At 28.8% G+C, this 11,486-nt stretch overlaps 1 protein-coding gene across 1 annotated transcript in view; it reads right to left on the bottom strand.

Moving 5' to 3' along the window:
- The window catches only part of LOC118450412 (inactive tyrosine-protein kinase 7), a 71,734-nt gene that overhangs the window by 52,767 nt on the left and 7,481 nt on the right, over positions 1–11,486 (bottom strand). The gene's annotated exons all lie outside the window — the stretch shown is intronic.

Genomic DNA, 11,486 nt, shown 5'->3' with positions numbered 1-11,486 from the left:
GTAAAAAATCATCTCGTCAGACGGGAGAAAGTTAATTAGCTTAATAGGTAATTAATAAAAAGCGCGTTATCACCGGGGATTATCCTTTGATATAAATCTGCTATCGGAAATAAGCTTTCCTTTGATACATTTGGTCAGGTTCATCGCAATAATCAGAACTCGAGTTTTCCAAGTAGAAATAAAATCTTTTTAACATTTCGAATTTTAATCTCGTCGTTTCTTCTATAATACATATACACAACCGCAGACGTATGTATTTCCCAAGAGATTAAATGCAATTTACCGATAGCTCGGCAAATATTTGTAATGCATTCTAACGGATGCATTAAAAAAAAAAAAAAAAAAAAAAAAAAGAAAAAAAAATGAAGAAAAAAGAAGAAAAAACGAGAGAGAGAAAGAGAGAGAGAGAGAGAGAGAGAGAGAGAGAGAGAGAGAGAAAGAGAGAGAGAAAGAGAAAGACGTAAATAAACGAATTCATTGCTTCATTTTAACGTTCTATTGAATTTGTACAAAGAAAAATCTAATAATTCTTTTGTTATTTTTATATATACCACCAATCGAAATCAAAACCTTGCATTTTTTTATTCGTAGAAGAGAATACAAACGATTCAGATTCAGAAGAAAAAAAAAAAAGGACAAAAAAAAAAGAATGACAATAGAATACACCAATTAAAGGGTCCCTTGTGCGAATTAAACGAACCGATTACACGGACAAAGCCGTAGGTACTGGAGAGGGGGAGAAAAAAGAGAAAAACTTGTAACTATATATATATATATATATATATATATATATATATATATATATATAAGGTGTTTCATCTCGAAATATTTATTCGTGCATTTTGAAATATTTATTGTCGGCTTCGATGATACGACAAAATGTCGATGAAAGAAATTGTTCGATTAAGAAAATATTAATTTTATTAATTTTAAACTCTCTCGTCTTTCCTTCTTTTCTAAACCTTTTTATTATTTGTTCAAGGTCGTCCAAAGGTCGACAAATTTGTATCATTAAACACACCTTTGTATAAATCACAATACAAGATTGCGATGATAAGGATATATTGATCTATAAAAAAAAAAATAAAAAAATAAAAAAATAAAAAAATAAAAATAAATAAATAATATCCGGATAATCTTGAAATTTCGAAAAAGACGAATTCGAAGAAAATGTATCGATCCTCTAATTAAATCGAACGATCTTTTATATACGTATTTTTTTTTTTCGCACCATTGAAAATATTTTATAATAGATGCAAACTTTCAATAGCTCACCCTGTATATATACCTACAACGTACACACATTTATTTCTCTTTTTTATCTCTCTCCTTCCAGCTTCCCGAATCCCACCCACCATCCCCACCTCATTCTCTTCCAATAACGACAATCGCTAGTTCTCTTGCGACGTGAACTCGTTGGACGCAAAAGGGATGTGCTATTACTGATGCCATTGCTGGATCCAGTAGTTGTTACATCGTCCACTCGATCCACCGGCCAGTTTTATCAACAACAGGAGCTCTACCAGGGCAGATTAATTTGTCCAAGCACTCGAGTGAAAATCGATCGTTGTTTCTACGCGTGCGGAAGATGCGTCTGTCTATCTCATTCCATCATATTCAGTCTATCCATCTCTATCTCTCTCTATTTCTATTTCTCCCTCTCTCTCTCCCTCTCCTTCCTTCTCTTTCTGATAAATGTATCTGTCTATCTCATTCTATCATATTCCCATTCCCTTTCTCTCTCTCTCTCTCTCTCTCTCTCTCTCTCTCTCCCTCTCTCTCTCTCTCTCTCTCTCTCTCTTACTATTGTACGAATTGGTTCAATCTCATTTTAAGTAAACATATTCATCTAAAGATTAATTAATTAGTAAGTTTCTATGATGGAAAGCAAAGTACTGCAATCGAGAAATTTGTTGGCTTTGTCTGATACCAACAAGCTGAGTGAAATTTATCTACGCGTCTATGACATAGAAATCTATGTGTGTATATATGTAGAAATCTGTATGTATATACGTATATAGTAGATCCATGCATATAGAAATCTATGTATATATACATAAATCTATTATGTATTTAGAATTAACAAAATGCATAGCGGTTGCTTAAATTCTACCAGAATAATGTTTCCTTGTATTATTGAATATAAACGATATGCTGTATGATATTTAATATTAAAAATATATGAATTAAATATATGAAGCAATTGTAACATATAAATATGTGAAGTAATTGTAGAATTAACAAATTGCATAACGTATGCTTAAATTTTAACACCCGAATGTTTCCTTTATTTCTGAATATAAGAACTATATACTATATACCAAATACTATAAATATATAAAGTAAGTAATTGTAGAACGTGTACTAAATATACCTATAAAAAAAAAAAAAAAAAAAAAAAAAAAGAAAAAAAAAGAAGAAAAAAAAATAAGGATCTATCATGGTTTAAACTACGTAAATTAAATAATTAACATTATTCCAAAGACTTTGTTCATAATAATCATTATTTATAATAATTATCGTTTCTATGACGTACGAATATTATTGCAAATTATATTATTCAATGTATTCGTTAAAATAATACTTTTTCTATACTCGATACATATCTTGTAACATCATTATTTAAATTAAATAAATGCGTACCTAGAAAAGAAAGAAAGTTAAACGTGTGAATAAGAAGTGTAATAAAAAATATTTAAGGAAATTTAATAAAAAAATATCTAAAATGATTTTAACAATTCTCCCTTTTATAGATACGTTTATGTTTATTTAGATTACTCTATTTATACAGGATAAAATCTTGAGGAAGAAAAAGATCCTTGTGTCAATTGAAAGATACGAAAGAAATTCTTTTAAAAATCGTCAATCATTAAATGATTTTTAAAGTATAAATTAAAAAAAAAAAATAAAAGACAATAATAATTGTATCGATAAACTCTTTTTATTTGTATAAAAATAAAATTTTCCAGTAAATGATTTATGTAATAACATATATCTATGTAAGAAGATATGAATCATCTTTATTTATAAAAATAATTATTGAAAAATTAAGGGACAAAAAAAAGAATTATATTTGTTATACGTTATTATAAATAAATAGAAAAAGAAATAACTCTATTATATTTATTATGATCATTGAACTATTTAAAATACACTATAAATAATAATTATATTATTCTATTAATAATTATATTATACTATGAGTAATAATTATATTGAACTCTTTTTCTTAGAAAATATAATATATCTTTTGCTTATTTAAAAAAAATAAATAAATAAAAATAAAAATAAAAATAAAAATAAAAAAGAAGATCCAAATAATAAAAAGGAAAAAATAAGAAACATCAAAGTAATATTTATCGTACAATAAATTATAATACACATCTTTTGCGGTTACAAAAAGTAAACGAAATTTTCAAGTGAAAAAAAAAAAAAACAAAAGAAAGAAAAGAATAATTTTCACGTTAATATTATAGAAATGATACGAAAGATATTGTATTTAATGTTAAATAATATCGTTTGATCGATCATGCAAGATAATTTGATCGTCACTTTCGGATAATTGTGTTATAGCCAAAGTAGGTATCAAGTGGCAGGAAACGAAATTAATTCAAAGCCTTCGGTACGGGTTCGCAACAAATAATTGGAGTAGAGGTCCGGCGTTCGATGCTATAAACGATTATTATCGACTCTTTTCTCTCTCTCTCTCTCTCTCTCTCTCTCTCTCTCTCTCTCTCTTTCTCTCTTTCATTCTCGTAAAAACTAAAATTAATCACTTTCTGCACGTGCCGAGTAGCCAAAAGGGAGAAAAGTTTAAATTTGTTCGATGCCACTCTTCAACGATTGTCCTTCCTATATTTGTTTGATTGTTTCTTTCTTTTTCTTTTCTTTTTTTTAATTTAATTGACAATCATTTTTCTCGTCTAGACGAACATATGTGTATTTTTATATGACGCTATTTTTTTTTTTTTTTATAAGATACCGAATATGAAAAACCGTAATTTATAAATAAGGAAGTATAGTGCATATAATAATAAAAAGACTATTGATGATCAATCAATAGACTTAATTAACTTAATTTTTCGAAAAAAAAAAAAAAAGAAAAAGAAAAAAGAAATTTATTTCACAAATATTTGTTAACAGTCCTATAATCGTTTAAAGTAATTAAATTTGTTATTTCGAAAAATGACGGATTTAAAGAAATTAATTAAAAATGAATTAAAAGAGACAATATATTGGTCTATTAATATCTATCGCAATTTGCAAGTAATAAAATGTAGAAAAAAGTACTGTTATTTTTTTAAAATATTTTCTTTTTCTTTTATTATAACTAACATATATAATATCTATACATAACAAAATATAACATCGTGTTAGACAGTAAAATATAACCTATTTATATAAAAATCTATCTATGTATATAGAGAGAGAATGTTTTAACAACCATTTAAACTTTATTACTTTTCTCAATTGTTTATAAAAATATTATTTTTTTCTTTTTAGCAAAATATAACCTATTCATATAAAAATCTATCTATATACATAGAGAGAGAATGTTTTAACAACCATTTAAACTTTATTATTTTTCTCAATTGTTTATAAAAATATTACTTTTTTCTTTTTCTTTAAAATTTTCGTCTTCGAGATTTTTATTAATTAATTAATAAACGAGCTAAAAGGAAATAGTTCAATAATAAAATTATATTCAGATAAATGCATGCGTATATAAATATTTTTGACAAATTTATATTCTCAATATAAAAACATTAAAAATTTTTTAATTATCAAATATCTCCTCAAAAACGATTAAAATGTTTGATATTTTCGTTAAAACATTATATTCGTTTTGTGTTTAGCTTATAATTATTTCCTGTTATTTTTTATTAATTGATTTATTTATTTTTTTGTTTTTAATAATAATTTCATTTTCTTAAGATCATCTTATAACAAATATAATTATTATTTAAAGATAACTTGACAAATATAAAATAGAATATATTTCTTGCGTAACATACGACAGAAAGATATTTCTACATGTAAGAAATGATATTAAAAGTTATCATATATATGTATTAAAAAGTATAAACAAGACATATTTTAAATGAAAAAATTTATTCTTAGAACAATTCGTATCTTAAATAATTGCATATACAATTTTTTTGCAGTTATCGTATTAAAAACAAGAACGAATTGAATTAGAGAGAAGAACAAACGATTAAAATAATTCATAATAATGCAATGATTAGAATTTCTTTTTTAAATCATTGTAATTATTTAATACGAGTTCTGTCTATTTTTGACATACCAATAATGATTATTTACAAACATTGTAATAATATCATAAAAGTCATTACCCAAAGTTTTTCATCTTTATTTTACGTTTTCCTCGAAGTCGATAAGATCATCACTAACATGAAAGAAAAAAAGACAAGAAAGAATTTGAGGATCGACTTAAAAAACAGAAAAAAACGACTCAAAAAGAAAAAGAAGAAAGAAAAAAAAAAAGAGAAACCAGAACGCAACGTTCGAATCAACATTTTCGTCTAAAAAACAGAAAATTCCACATTTGGATAGGAGGATATAATCAAGTATCACTATCGGAAGGGATCAAAGGATTTCACGGTGTGTGTGGTTAAGATAAAGTGACAGTGGGGGGAAAGAGAAGAAAATAATCTGAATCTCCCCGGAAATATTTATCTCGTAGAGTTTTGAACCCGCCTCCCCGAAAAAGAAAAATTAAATAATAATGAAAGAAATTTTTTCTCTTTTAATATAACAAAAAAAAAAAAAGAAAAATATACATATATATATAATTAAAAAAAAAAGAAAAAAAAAGGAACAGAAGAAAAAAAAATTCCTTTCCTTCTTCTTTTTTTAATTCTCCTGAATAATATCATAACACTAAGTAATGAAAATTATTTCATAAACGATTCGTTCGTATTGAATTAGCTAAAATATCACAGTTCTTGTTCGAAATCATTTCTTGTCATTGTAACTGAGAACGAGTAAACTTTTCTTTCATTTCATCTTTTCTTTTCTCTTCTTCTTTCTTTTTTTTCGGAACTTCTTGACGACAACAGCAATTCGTACAATGAGTTCAAAAAGAAGAAGAAGAAGGAAAAAAGAAAAGAAAAAAAAAGAAAGGAAAAAAAGAAGAAAAGAAAGAGAAAGAGAGAGAAAGAGAGAGAGAGAGAAAGAAAAAGTGTGTCTAAGCTCACAGTCGTCTTCGTTACCGATCGTGAAACCTGCCGGAGGGGTAAACACGACCGCTTTTACGACCTACTCACGAGATTGCTTTCGAACCTAAACATCTCCATTTCTCACTCTTTCTCTTTCTATCCCTTCTTTCTATCTTTCCGCTTCTCTTCGCCAACAGCTGCAGCCACGAACGCTTTATGACGTTTACACAAGCCTCCCAAGATTTTTCGAGACGGAGAGACATGTACCGTGTGCGTCGATGGAGAACATCTAACTTTTTCGGAAAAAGCCAAGAAGAGTGGATCTATATCTATCAAAGGACGGGGGCGGGGGGCGGGAGAAGTTGGTCTTATCTGTTTCCTGTCTAACCGACAAAATTTGAGCCACGTTTAATCGAAAAGAGAAGAAAAAAGAAAAAAGAAAAAAAAAGAAACGCGAAGAAAATATTATATAGCGAGGAGAATAATGAAACAGGATAATTGAAAAGGACAGCAATTTTCATTTTTTTTATTTTTTTTTTTTTTTAAGATAAAAGAGAAAAAAGAATATGGCGACTACAAACGTAAACGAGGAGAATGGAAGTTTAAAATGAAACAAAATCATTGGCAGGAAGTTAAAAACAAATAATAAAATAAAATTATAAATAGAAGAGATTGGCAAGGGCAAAATTGACGATAGGGAGAATATTTAAAATTGTGAAGAAAAATTAAGGGTAAATGTAAAGAAGAAAATAATACTAAAAGTAACGAGAATGATAGTAATGAAAAAACGGAGGATAAAAGTAATACTAAAATTAAAAGACAAGAAAATAAAAGACGAAACCCAAAAGAGATATAATATTAAAAATAAAAAAAAATAATACTAAATATGAACAAAAAGAAAAAAAAATAATATTAAAAACAAAAAGAAAAATATAGTTGGAATTAAATAAATAAGAAAATAATATTTAAAATGAATGAGAGAATAATGTTAAAAACTGAAAAGAAAATAATATTAATAATAACAAAAAGAAGAAAACAAATACCAAAAGCGAGCGTTTAGAAAATGTTATTAAAATCAAATAAAAAAAAAGTGATTTCACAAGGTCGCTATTGATCGAGTGTATATTTGTTCAAACATTTGATCAAAATTTTAAATAAATGGTCAATAATCATAATTATATATCAATAGATAATATAAGTGAGGCGATAATGGCGAGTTAATTATTTATAATGATCAAAAATATTCACACACTTTTACCGGCCATTCATTTTACAAAATGCATATCAAAATGCATGTAATAAAAAAATACCGATCAAATAAATATGGGAATGATTTAACAAATGAAGAAGAACAAAGAGAGAGAGAGAGAGAGAGAAGAGAAGAAAACAGAACGAAAAAAGGGAAAAAAAATAACATTAGTAAAATCATAATGATATAAAACTCGAAACCGATATTGTAACTAAAAAAAAAAAAAAAAAAAAAATACGAGACCGCACGACAAAATAAAACGAATTAAACGAACAATGTAAGAAAAATGAACGAAGGACTATTTTCTCGAAGGAAAAGCTAGAGAGACTCTCGAGTTTCGTCCCTTCGCATCTCTGACGTCGATTACTATTCACGGGGTGCACTCAAAACGATCTCCACCCCCCCCTCTCTCTCTCTCTATTTTTCTCTCTCGAAGGAAAAGAAGGAAAAGAAGGAAAAAGCAAAAAGGAAAAAGAAAGAAAGAATGAAATACAGAAAGGAAGGAAGGAAGGAAGTAGAAATCCATAGGAAAGGAACTTAGCTCGTTAAATCTCGAAAAATCCTTTTCTTTCTTTTCTCTCTCTCTTTCTCTCTCTCTCTCTCTCTCTCTCTCTCTCTCTCTTTCTCTTTCTCTTTCTCTCTCTCTCTTTTCTTTTCTGTGATGAATGCACACGTGGCTCTGGACTAACGACTATCTCATTAAAATAAAAAGTACAAAAAATGAGAAAGAATTAGAAAAAGAAAAAGAAAAAGAAGAAGTAGAAGGAGAAATAGACAAAAGAAAAGAGAGGAAGATAAGAAATATGATAACTACCAAAAGATTTTCCAACGAGCCATAAAAGATGATTCGCCATAGAATTTTACAAGGAATGATATACGAAAGAGAGATACAGAGAGAGAAAGAAAGAGAGAGAGAGAGAGAGAGAGAGAAAACTCGTAAGAATTTCGAGAAGCAACTACCGAGAATATTTAATCAGTTGGCTTTTCTCTTCCTGAAGAACGAACATCCCCTCATGGAAAGGACCAAGTCATAGTATGATGTACATACGCACATCGAAACTTTCTAAATGAACTGGATCATATATATATGTATAGAATACACGTGTAGTTTCTATATATAAAACCGACTCGATTAAATACCTTTCTTCAATTTGACGTTATTACAAAAAATAGAAAGACATAGTAAGAATGTGTGTTTGTATGTGTGTGTGTGTGTGTGTAAGAGAGAGAAAGAGAGAAAGATAGGTAGTCTCCTTTCAAGATTATCCTTGACACAAGTGACGTTTTGTAAGATATTTTTTTTTTAAGAAACTCTCTCTCTCTCTCTCTCTCTCTCTCTCTCTTTCACATATAATATTTACCACCACGACATTCTCTATATTTCTTTTTCATTTTTTTTCTTTTAATTCTTTTTTTTTTTTTTTTTTTCAACAACTCTTCACCACCTATCTCCTCGCTCTTTCTTTTTTACTCGAAAGAAGATGTGAAAAGATATATCTCGGTTGAAAAAAGGAAGGCATCACGTATTTAAAGGATTAATGACCACACCGCACTACCGCACCTGCTGAGCCCAACGAGGTAGGGTGCCGTTCAAGATCTCGTTTTGACTCGTGGTCAATGAGGTCAATGAGCTGAGGATGCTGAGAAAAAGGAGAGCGAAATAGATGCTAAATACTTCAAGAAAAAATTCATATAGTCAACGTTTAGAAAGTTAACATATAACAAAAATGTATTTAGAGAGAGAGAGAGAGAGAGAGAGATAAAAGTTTCTTTTTTTTTTTTTTTAAACTAATTGAGAAAAAGAAAAAATATAAGAAGGTAAGGAAAAAAAAGAAAAAAATTGTAAATTTAAAAGTAAGAGGAAAACAGATAGATAGATAGATAGATAGATAGATAGATAGATAGAGAAAGAAAGAGAGAGAGAGAGAGAGACTTTAGAATTCCTATAAATTTTATCTTTCATCCATGAATATTTTCTTTTTTTCTCTCTTTATTTCTCTCTCTCTCTCTCTCTCTCTCTATTTTTCTTTCTTTCCTTCTCTCTTTCACTCTCTCTCTTCGTCTCGTCAACTATAAATTGTGTTCAGAGTGCCGCTTTCCAGACGCTACGAACATCAGTGCGTGAATTTCACGCTTCCACTGATGTTTTTCACGAGAGATTCTGAATGCGAGTCCTGAGAGGTGTCCCTTCTTTCTTTTTCAGCGCGTCGTCGAGCTCTCAGGGCTAAGGCAAGGGCCTTCTCTCTCTCTCTCTCTCTCTCTCTCCCTCTCTCTCTCATTTTCTTCTCTGAAGAAGGTACAAACCAAGTTGAGAATCAGGATATCTTGGTACACCAAGAAAGAGAAAGAAAGAAAGAAAAAGAGAGAGAGAGGAGAGAGAGAGAGAGGGAGAGAGAGAAAGCTTTGTAGGCGCAGCCACTCGCAGGGACCAAAGTCCTGTCTCGTGAACGCATATAAAGACGAAAGGCGACGAGAAAAAAGCTCGAGAGAAAAAACTCGAGACGACGGATTAGGTGTGCATGTGATGCACTTCTCCCTCCATATCTTTCTCTCTCACTCTCACTCTCACTCTCACTCTCTCTCTCTCTCTCTCTCTCTCTCTCTCTGACTCTCTCTTTCTCTCTCTTCATCTTCGAGACAAGTCTCGAGCCAACACCGTAATGATTTTCGCCGAGGGTGAGAAAATCTCTGCCTGAGTAGGAAATGCGAGGGCAAACATTTTCGACTATTCTAAAACTCTCTATTTCTTTCTCGGTAATCACATAACTTTATGTATCTATTAATTTGGCAATTAATATTCGTTAGAATTTTTAAATAGATATTTATATTTTATTCTTTCTCGAGCATGTATATATCATTGTATATATCTAGTCATAAATATATATATACACATTTCTTATTTTATAATATACATACATATTTTTACTTTACATATACATATATATATATATATATATATATATATATATGGATAGTATTAATATAAAATTAATATAAAGCTAAAATAATATATATATATATATATATATATATATATATATATTAATAATAAGAAAAAATATATACATTTATATATGTATATATATTTATAAAAAAAGAAGCAAAATAATATTCTAAATATTAGTCCCATATAAAGGTAATCACCTAAATATCTCTTTCAATTTTAATGATATCTACTAATAAATATATTGTAGTCAATTTAAATGGTATCAAACGAATAGTAATCTACAGAGAAATAAGAAAATAAAAAATAATGACAATAATGTAATAATGCGAAGGATAATAGACCTAACAATAAGATAAATTAGTAAATCGTTAAATATCTCATTTGTATTAATATATACATGATACAATTTACAAAATTTATCATATATAATTGAAATTAATATTTTTCATAATTTAAATATACATATTTATCTTCATCATACCACGAATTTGTTTTTTCCATTTCTCTGGAAAAACATCAAGCACTTAAACCAACTTAAAATTCGTCCTTCTGTGTTTCACTGAATAACACTGATGACACTGAAAAGAACGTATGATAGGCGACTAGAGGGAAGAAGGGAAAGAAAAAGAGGGAGAGGAAGTGGGAGAGAGAGAGAGAGAGAGAGAGAGAGAGAGAGAGAAAGTACTCATCGTCGTTCTCGTCATGCCCTTCGAAAGCTGAACTCACGCGTTATGTAACGAGCAAATGTTCTTTTCAATGGGAGAACTGTGTAGTAGGATACAAAAAAGAAAAAATAGGAGGAGAAAAAAACTGAAAAGAAAAAGAAAAAAAAAAACAGAAAAAAAAAAGACAGAAAGAAAAAAAAGAAAAGAAGAAAGAAATAAATCAGAATCAGATGGGCGAAATGAATTCACGGGTAAAGTGAAAAATTTTTGCTTTGGGGTTGGCATACACATTTTATTGGCTGGTCGATTGACTGGTTCACCGACTGGCATTCAGAGTTTTGTATAAAAGGACGAATTCGTTGATAATGAAAAAGGATTTCGATTGAACACGAATAAGGAATATTCTTTTTTTTTTCTATGTAATAAGATGCTTCGATGATTTTCAA

The sequence above is a fragment of the Vespa mandarinia genome, chromosome 11 (assembly GCF_050613455.1).
Source record: "Vespa mandarinia isolate Hongniang chromosome 11, ASM5061345v1, whole genome shotgun sequence".
NCBI lineage: Eukaryota > Metazoa > Arthropoda > Insecta > Hymenoptera > Vespidae > Vespa > Vespa mandarinia.
Note: the sequence above shows the minus strand (reverse complement) of the source record. Positions and strands in the feature narration are given on the sequence as shown.